The sequence below is a fragment of the Canis lupus genome, chromosome 6, assembly GCF_003254725.2.
Source record: "Canis lupus dingo isolate Sandy chromosome 6, ASM325472v2, whole genome shotgun sequence".
Lineage (NCBI taxonomy): Eukaryota > Metazoa > Chordata > Mammalia > Carnivora > Canidae > Canis > Canis lupus.
Genome location: NC_064248.1, coordinates 4,716,167 through 4,725,213, shown reverse-complemented (window position 1 = coordinate 4,725,213; position 9,047 = coordinate 4,716,167). Strand labels below are relative to the sequence as shown.

The 9,047-nt window shown below is 42.4% G+C and overlaps 1 long non-coding RNA gene across 5 annotated transcripts in view; it reads left to right on the top strand.

Moving 5' to 3' along the window:
* The first annotated feature begins 271 nt into the window (after positions 1-271).
* LOC112646121 (uncharacterized) overlaps positions 272-9,047 on the top strand; it is a 54,278-nt gene continuing 45,502 nt past the window's right edge. For 2 of the 5 annotated variants that reach the window (XR_003127483.3, XR_003127481.3), the window contains exons 1-3: positions 1,069-2,057; positions 2,909-3,062; positions 3,512-3,566. This is a non-coding gene — a long non-coding RNA (uncharacterized LOC112646121). Of the gene's footprint in view, positions 693-1,066; positions 2,058-2,908; positions 3,063-3,511; positions 3,567-9,047 lie in introns of those variants that run through there. The other 3 variants (XR_003127484.3, XR_003127482.3, XR_003127485.3) reach the window with 3 other exon arrangements.

Below are 9,047 nucleotides of genomic sequence, written 5' to 3'. Positions count from 1 at the left end.
TATTAAGGAAGCAAAGTTAAGTGAGATCACTCAGACAATCAACATGGCCATATATCCATCGATCCACCTATCCCCCACACATCCATCCATCCATCCATCCATCCACCCACCCATCCATCCATTTGCTCATCTGGCAAATGTTTTCTGAACGTCTACCATGCACCTGTCTTCTGGGAGTGAAAAACATAAAACAGATTATTACACATGTGTTTATTTAGTCACAAGTGTAAGTCATGCTGTGAAGTCCACAATCAGAGAGATGATCAGGGAGAGAACTGCAGGGTGAGGAGGAACTAGTGAGAAGAGGCCAGATATGGGGTAAATTTTCCAGGCAGGGGGAAAGCACAGTTGGGGACTTTACAGACATACAAGCACACAGTAAACAAATGTGGATGCTGGCCATGTCACAGAGGGCCACTGAGACTTGGCCCTATAAGCAACAGCATTTAAAGAGGTGGAGAGATATGAATGGGGCTGCCTTTTTCAAGACCCACTCTGTGCTGTGGGAAGAAGGTGTAGATGAGGGCGAAAGTGGAGGGATGTAAAGCTGTAAGGAAATGGATATGGCAGTCCGGGCAAGAGATGTCAGAGGCTGGGCCTTGAGTGGCATCAATGGAAATAGAGAGCAGTGGTCATCCTCACTCTGGTGTCAAGGTTTATAGCTCATCTATACATACCTCCTGCACTTGACGGTATGTACCTTCACTGGACATGCACACTTAGCAGAGGATCTGGCTCCAAACCACAGTAGACTCCCTTGGAAATCTTCACACCCACCCATAATGCTAATCAGTTCCATTAGGGAACACAGTTTGGCCTTAAATGAATGGAGTCTCTCTGAATTGGTGGCCTGACAATCACCTCAAATCCAGGACTAGGCTAGGGGGCTCAGGCTCCATGCTGTATCAGAAGGAAATAGTACTGACACCGAAAAAGAAATGTTTGAGTTATCTCAACATTTGGGGAACCAGCCCAGTGGTAGGGGTCTGAGCAACATCTGCTGCTGACCGGCTTTGTACCATATCAATGCTGCTTTCTTGGTTGATGAGAAAGAAAAAAACAAAATAAGCCTTTAAACATTCTTCCCTCCAAAGTGGTGGGGAAGTTCTGTCTGGCTTGTCATTACAGGGGAACAGGGAAGAGAGGAAGGAAAGAGAAGGGAGAGATTCGACTTTGTTCATTTTTGAAGGAAGATTTTTTTAAAGATTTTTATTTATTTTTTTGAAAGAGAGAGAAAGCAGAGCAGGGGAAGCGGTGGAGGGAGGAGCAGGGTCCCCGCTGAGCAGGGAGCTTGACATAGGGCTCCATCCCAGGACCCTGGGATATGACCTGAGCCGAAGGCAGATGCTTAATGAACTGAGCCATCTAGGTTCCCCAAATTTTGTTCATTTTTGAAGTTTATCTTTAATTTTTTCCCTTCTAGCAACAGGGCCAGTTTTCTATAATCTGTACAGGTGTGGAGACGGTTGGTAGAAACATATCAGGTGCTATATTGGCACCCAAGAGATGTAATGTTGGTGCGAATGGATGGCAGTGTAAGCAGCGCATCAAGTAGGGTGTTGACATTGACAGTGATGTGTCAATGTCAAAAGTAGGGTCTTTGGAAAACATATAATGAAGTTCCCAATTTTTACATTTAATGTGTTATCACCCAACTGAACTGACATTTGGAGATCAAGTGATGACTACTTCATCCTGGATTGCTCTTTTAGTTGAAAGTGGACATCTCCTCCTGTCCCTCACAGGCTTGGTTTCAGGACTCTCAGGAGCTGTGTTATGTGTATGTCTTGAGAAGCAGGATCTTGGGTCCCTTGTGTGGTTGGCATTTTACTCCTTGCTTGCTCTTGCTCGGAGCTTGCATGCTGCAAGGCAGGTTCATTCTTGTCAGTGCAACATGAAGGCTGCTATGTCACCAATGCCCAGTGTCGATGGCACACTGTTGTCCCAACTAGTTACCAGCACATCACCACCAATGTCAACACCTCCCACACACACTGCTGTGCCTCCATGATTGGCACCAACACTACATCTTTTGACGACCAGATGGCAGCTACGAGGTATTTTATCCCCTTGGGAAGTCACACACTATCAGTTCTGTGGACCCCTGGCTGTAAGATCAGCCTGTTGATGGGAGGAGTCTGCACGGGGTGGGAAGACCCTGTATTTCTTGAGGGCTCAATGGGGCTACCTTGGAGCCTAGCTACCACACCTCACAAGCAATGATGATCTGTTAGAGGAGCCCTTGGAGGGAAGAAATAGCCTGGTTCTAGAACACTTGCTGGGCTCAGCCATAGGATGGGAGAAGCAGGGAGCAAAATGTGACTTTCATGTGAATGCTGTGGAGACCCCATGGAGGATTCATGAAAGATGGGGAAGGGGGAGCTTCTGGGGGCTGACTGCTCACTACACTTCTCATGGTAAGTTTCCTCCAAGGGAGATCTGAGCTGTACACCCCCTACGGGTGCCCCATCCCCATTCCTTTATGAAACAGATCCTGAGAGCATCCATTTATCAGCCTCCTTGTTCCAGGATTTTCTGAGTTCAAGGTGTTCAATACACCTTCAGGTTGAGCTGGGAACACTGTCCCCTCCCCCCCCCCATTAAGAAAAGGAAGCATAGAGAAAGAGATACAATAACCCGAGGTCTTCCCCAAGATGACAGAAGCAAGACTCTAATGAAGGAGTCTCAATTCCAAGCCCAGTGCTCTTTGCTTGGTGCCATGAAAGGCCCATAAATTCTGCCCTATGTGAGGGATGGGCTTACAAGGACACTCCTGGCTGCTGAAGATGCCATTAGCTCTGAGGCACATTCCTATTTTTACTCTTCGTGCTGCTACGGCAACAGATTTGACTCCCTAATTATGTTTTGCTTGGGCTAATGTAAAAATTAATTTTTGTTCCCTGAACAGCCATCAACCGCTGGTAAGAAGAGATAACTGAGAAGATTATAAATTCACTCGACACCAGCACGATCCACCAGCAGGGGAAGGAGCTGTCACTTGTTACACGTGCGTTCTGTGCTCTACTCTATACAAGATGCCTCCTTTCTCCCGAACCTGTCAGGTAATTTTAATATTCCCATTTTAAAGTTGAAAAAATAGAGGGTAAGCATGTTGTTCAGAATTATATGCAGAATGAGTGGCAAGATGGAATTTAAGGAGTATCTGTCAGAGTCCAAATTTAGTTCTCTTTCGCCTAGGTGGGACTGCTTCCAGTTTTAATATTCACTTAGATGCCTAGTGGCAAGTAGGAGATGGGAACAAGAAGGGAAAGGCACACAACTGTTCAGAAGGGTCTGGGCAATGGTAGCATTTGTTGGGGTTACTGCTGTTCAGAGTATAGTTTTGAGTTTTGGTTCTGAGGCCTAATTATTTCAGGTCACAGGAGGATTTGTGAATCTTGGGGGGAATATATTCCTATTGATTAAATTCACAAGAGACTGATGTATAAATCTGAATGAAAATCCATTTCCTTGGAAGGGAATGACCAGAATTTCCATGTCCATCCTCCAGGACTTCCTCTTCCCAGAAGCTTCATAGGTTGGCTTACTGAGCATAAGGCTACTTGGTAAGTATAGAATCAGAACCACACTAACTGGGAGGTAGCTTTGAAGACCTCTATGGACATCTTGTGGATGACTCCTTCTTAGCCTCCTCTCTTATATGATGGGAATATTCTGGTGTCTCTCTCCTGTAAACACTCCTAAGGAAGTACCGTCATGTCTTGCTCATCACTTTTGTTTTACTAGACTTTCCTAACTTCCCTTTGAAGGAAAAAAAATATATATATATATATATAGGAATATATATTCAATATATAGGAAATATATATTCAAATATTTTATTATAATTATAATGAATTATACTACAATTATCTTTGCTATGCAGCCATGTTTAATTTCAGGGCCTCTTCCTACTATTTTGGCTTGGAGATTCTCTGTCCTTTGCTAGATGGCTTCACAAATGTTTAACATTATACATTTTATCTTATTTTCCTTAAGATGGTACAAGATATGTCAATCTAGTGCCTAAGGGCCTGACCATCCTCCAGAGTTATAGCCTCAGCTTGAAACCCACTCTCAGCTAAAGGGATGTGCACTGTTTTAAATCAGAGCTGATGGAGCCAGGTGTGGGGCCCTTACCTGAAAGAGGCCCATCTGTAGACTCATCAGATATGAAAGAAAGACCTATACCAAATAGATCATTTCCCTAAAAAGTCTTAAGGGAGAAATAGAATTTTTAAAAAGGTTGTTAGCAGAGAGAGCTTGCCAGTGAGAGGTCATGAAGCAGAAGGATGCCTCTTGCGTCGCCTCCGAGGGCTGCCGAGTAAAGTACCACACCCTGGGCCACTTAAATGATAGGGATTTATGGCCTCACAGCTCTGGAGGCAGAAATCTGAAGTCAAGGTGCCATTAGGGTTGGTTCATCTGAGGACTGTGAGGGACGATCTGTCCAGGCTTCGCTCCCAGCATCTGGTAGCTCTAAGGTGTTTCCCGGCTTGTAGATGGCATCCTCTGTGTGTCTTTGCATCATCTCTTTCTGCCCGTGGCTTTTTCTCTTTCCAAATCATCCTTCTTTGTATTGGATTACAACACACCTACTGCCCTCATTTTAACTTGCTTACCTTTGCAGAGACCCTTTTTCCAAATATGGTTACATTCTTTTGGTATGAGGGTTAGGATATCAATGTATCTTTTTTTTTTTTAAAAGATTTTATTTGTTTATTCATGAGAGACACAGAGAGAGAGAGAGGCAGAGACATAGGCAGAGGGAGAAGTAGGCTCCTTGCAGGGAGCCTGATATGGGACTTGATCCCAGGACCCTGGGATCATGACGTGAGCCAAAGACAGACGCTCAATTGCTAAGCCGCCCTGGCAGCCCCTAAGTACCTTTTTTAGGGGAATACAATACAACCCGTAGAGCCATGCCCAGAAACAAGGCCAGGATGGAGCCAAGTGAAGTTCTTGTTAGAGCCATGTGCTTCAGTGAGGAGGTGTAAGTCTTGGGCTCAGGACTGGGCCGCAGCCGATGCCATGGGAGGTGCCTCAGCAGAGCCAACAGAAAGGACAGCAAGGCACAGCAGGGAGAGAGGACCTCTGGGGTCACCACAATGACCTCTAATGGTTTCCAAACACACTGTCCAGGCATCGAGGCGAGGAATATACATTCTGGGCAGGGAATCAGATTTCTGTCCCAGTGTACCCACAGCTGCACACTGGCTGTGGGACTCTGGGCTTTCATCCTCTTGTCACACCAAGGCTCTTCCTAGCTATAAAATTCTATGATTTTTATCATGATCAATCTATTAAACCCAAAGAGTCCTTCCAACAGAAAGCCTTAAAGATGCATTTTAGAAAATGCCCCGCATAGGTAAATCACAGGTCCGTAAGTGAGAGTTTATCACCCAACTTTCTGGGAAGCAAACCAGAATTTCTTCCCAAATGTGAGCTCTCGTTGAAGCTTAAGTTATTTTTAAAAGATAGGCAAAACCTATGATATCATCCCTCTGTTAATTTGTGGATGTGGAAGATTTCTACTTGTTCTGAGTCTTAGATAAATACACAAGAATAATAACAACCCTTGCAAAAAGGTATTGAACATCAGACAGTTACAGAAGGCGAATATCATTTGTTCCAAGGAACCCGTGCAATTGGGGCTTTTGATTCTGTGTGTAAGCTGCCAGGAGAGGCAATTACTGTTCTTTTTCTATTTTGGGTCTTGAAATACCTTAGAATTCTTTCCATTGTGGTCCAGCCGTCAGGAGGAGCAACTCGGCACCGTTGTAGGAAAGGCTTCATATCAGACTTCTTCAAAGAAATAAAAACTCGAGGTCTGTGTAAGGCGGCCCCTGGGAAGCAGAAGGAAACTGTGCATGCTTGCACCCTGCAGACCGTTAGCAGGTGCCTACTGTGCTGGGGGGCCTGGGATCCACCGCCCCTCCCCTCCAAGCCTTCACAGACTGAAGTCGGGACCCCCAGGTAGTCAAATATTCTGGTGCGGTTTATGGTTTCTGTGAAGTGCCCGTCGAACAACAGAGGAATGCCTGAGTCCATTACAGCACGACGGTAGAAGTGAGTGTTATGCAGCCATAGAACATTGCATTTAGGAAGAGTATTTAAAAGGGCTTGCTTTTTTATTCACCACTGAATAGGAAGTGGAAAGGGCAAGATACAAAGTTTTATAGGGTATGAACCCACTTCATTTTTTTGTTTTGTTTTGTTTTTCTCACTTCATTTTCTTAAAGATTTATTTATTTATTTGAGAGAGAGAGAGAGAGTGCGTGTGTGCACATAAGCAGGGGAAGGGTAGAGGAAGAGGGAGAGAATCTCAAGCAGACTCCCTGCTGAGCCTGGAGCCCAACTTGGGGCTCAATCCCATATTCCTGAGATCAGGACCTGAGCTGAAATCAGGAGTCAGAGCACATAACCGACTGTGCCACCCAGGCACCCCTGAATCCATTTTATATAAATGATACGGCTTGTATGATACGCTTTATTTGTGTTATATGCTATATATTACATACATATTGAAATATATATGTAGTATACACTTATACATAGTTTGTATATGTGCTATATATTACACATGTCATATATCATACATAAAGCCATAAAAAGAAATTAAACTTACCGAGAAGTGGTTGTTGAATTATTACTATGCAACTTAATACATTCTAGGTCCTGTGCTAAATTCGCCGTTTATCATGTCACTTAGATCTTAGATTTGTTGTTGTTGTTTTTGTTTTTTTTTTTTTTAAGACTTATTTATTTGAGAGAGAGAGAGTGGGGGTGGATTCAGGAGAGGGAGAGAAAGAGGGAATCTCAAGCAGACTCCCCACTGAGCATGGAGCTGGCAGTGGGACTTGATCCTGAGATTCTGAAATCAAGAGTTGGATGCTTAGCTGACCGTGCCATCCAAGTGCCCCAGCTCTTAAATTTGCTTTATGTGAAATAGATAACATATAAAAGAGTAGCTATATCATGTGCACAGTGTTAGCAATAAAAATGAACCTAATTTCTGTGAGCCCACCTCCCAGCTTATGCTGTAACACAGTGGGGATCTTTATGTTTTCCTCGATGGCAGGTCCTGCCCTACTCCTCAGAAGTAACTACTATCCTGACATTAGTATTAATAATTCTCTTGCTTATCTTTATTATTATTTTTATGTTAGTTTAAAAAAACACAAAACCGGAGCTCTATCCTCTTAAAAAAAATTTTAAATGTATAAGACAGTACTGTTAACTAAAAGGACAAAGTTGTATAGCAAATCTCTAGGTTAACAATTTTTATATATATTTTAATAATTATTTGATATGTATTTATATTGTTTATTTTAAAAACATAAATAACAATATTCCTTAGTTATTCAGTACTTATTTATATTACATATATAATATAAATAAGAATTTATACAATATGTATAATACATATAAAGATATATAATAATTATCAATATAATTTTGCTTCCACATCTTGGCTTTTGTGAATAATGTGATGAACATGGTATACAAGTAACTCTTTGAGATGCTGATTTCAATTCTTTAGAATAATTACTCAGAAGTGGGATCGCTGGGTGATATACTCATTTTATTTTGATTTTTGGAGGCACTTTCATACTCTTTTCCATAGCAGCTACACCATTTTACACTCCCATTACCAGTACACAGCTTTCAATTTGTATTTCTCCTACTCCATGTGATGTTGAATATCTTTTCATACACTTGTTGGCCATTTGAATATTTTTGGAGAAATTATTTAACTATATTTCCCATTTTTAGAAAAGATTTGTTTATTTTATTTTAGAGAGGGAGAGAGAGAGAGACAGAGCATGCAAGCTGAGCTGGGGAGTCGCAGCAAGAATCCTTAAGCAGAGCCCCCACTGAATGGGGTGCCCTACATGGTGCTCAATCCCAGGACTCTGAGATCATGACCTGAGCCGAAATCTAGAGTTGGCTACTTAACTGACTGAATCACCCAAGTGCCTCAATACTTTGCCCATTTTTATTTTTTTTTTAATTTTTTTAAAAATTTTTATTTATTTATGATAGTCACAGAGAGAGAAAGAGAGAGAGGCAGAGACATAGGCAGAGGGAGAAGCAGGCTCCATGCACTAGAAGCCCAATGTGGGATTCGATCCCGGGTCTCCAGGATCACGCCCTGGGCCAAAGGCAGGCGCCAAACCGCTGTGCCACCCAGGGATCCCACTTTGCCCATTTTTAAATTCAGTTATTTGGAAGTTTTGTTTTTGTTTTGTTTTTGTTTTTGTTTTTTGTGGGTTTTTGGCTATTGAGTTGTAAAAGTTCCTTATATGTTTTGCATATTAAGCACTTATCAGATATGTGCTTTGCAAATATTTTTTTTCCCATTCCATAAGTTGCTTTTCACTCTGTTGATTGCTTCCTTTGCTGTGCAGAAGCTTTTTAGTTTGATGTCATCCCATCTGTCTATTTTTGCTTTTGTTGCCTGGGCTTTTGGTATCATACACAAGAAATCATTGCCCAGAACAATGTTTTGAAGCTTTGCCCCAATATTTTCTTCTAGGAGTTTTACAGTTTCTGGTATGTGTTTAAATCTTTAACTTTATCTTTATTCTTTCTCAGGGAGGGTGTGTATCCCTAAATAATGCATGCTAGGGTCTGAATGTTTACGTCTCCCCCAAAATTCCCACATTGGAATCCTAACTTCTAAAGATGATGGTATTAGGAAGGTAGGACCTTTGAGATGTGCTTAATTCATGAGGGTGAGGCCCTCATGAATAGGACTGGTGCCTAACAAATGAAGCTCCAGGGAGATCCCGTGTCCCTTCTACCATGTGAGGACACAGAGGCCTCCTGCTATGAGGCAGGGAGAGAGACTTTACCAAAATACGACCATGCTGATACCCCGATCTTGGACTTCCCAGTCTAGGACTGTGAGCATTACATTTCTTTTGCTTATAAGCCACTGAACCTGTGCTATGTGGTTATAGTAGCCTGACCAGACTGAGACAATGCATTTCTTCTACTTTTTTTGTCTGTTTATGAACTTCTCATAAATGCCATCACATTGT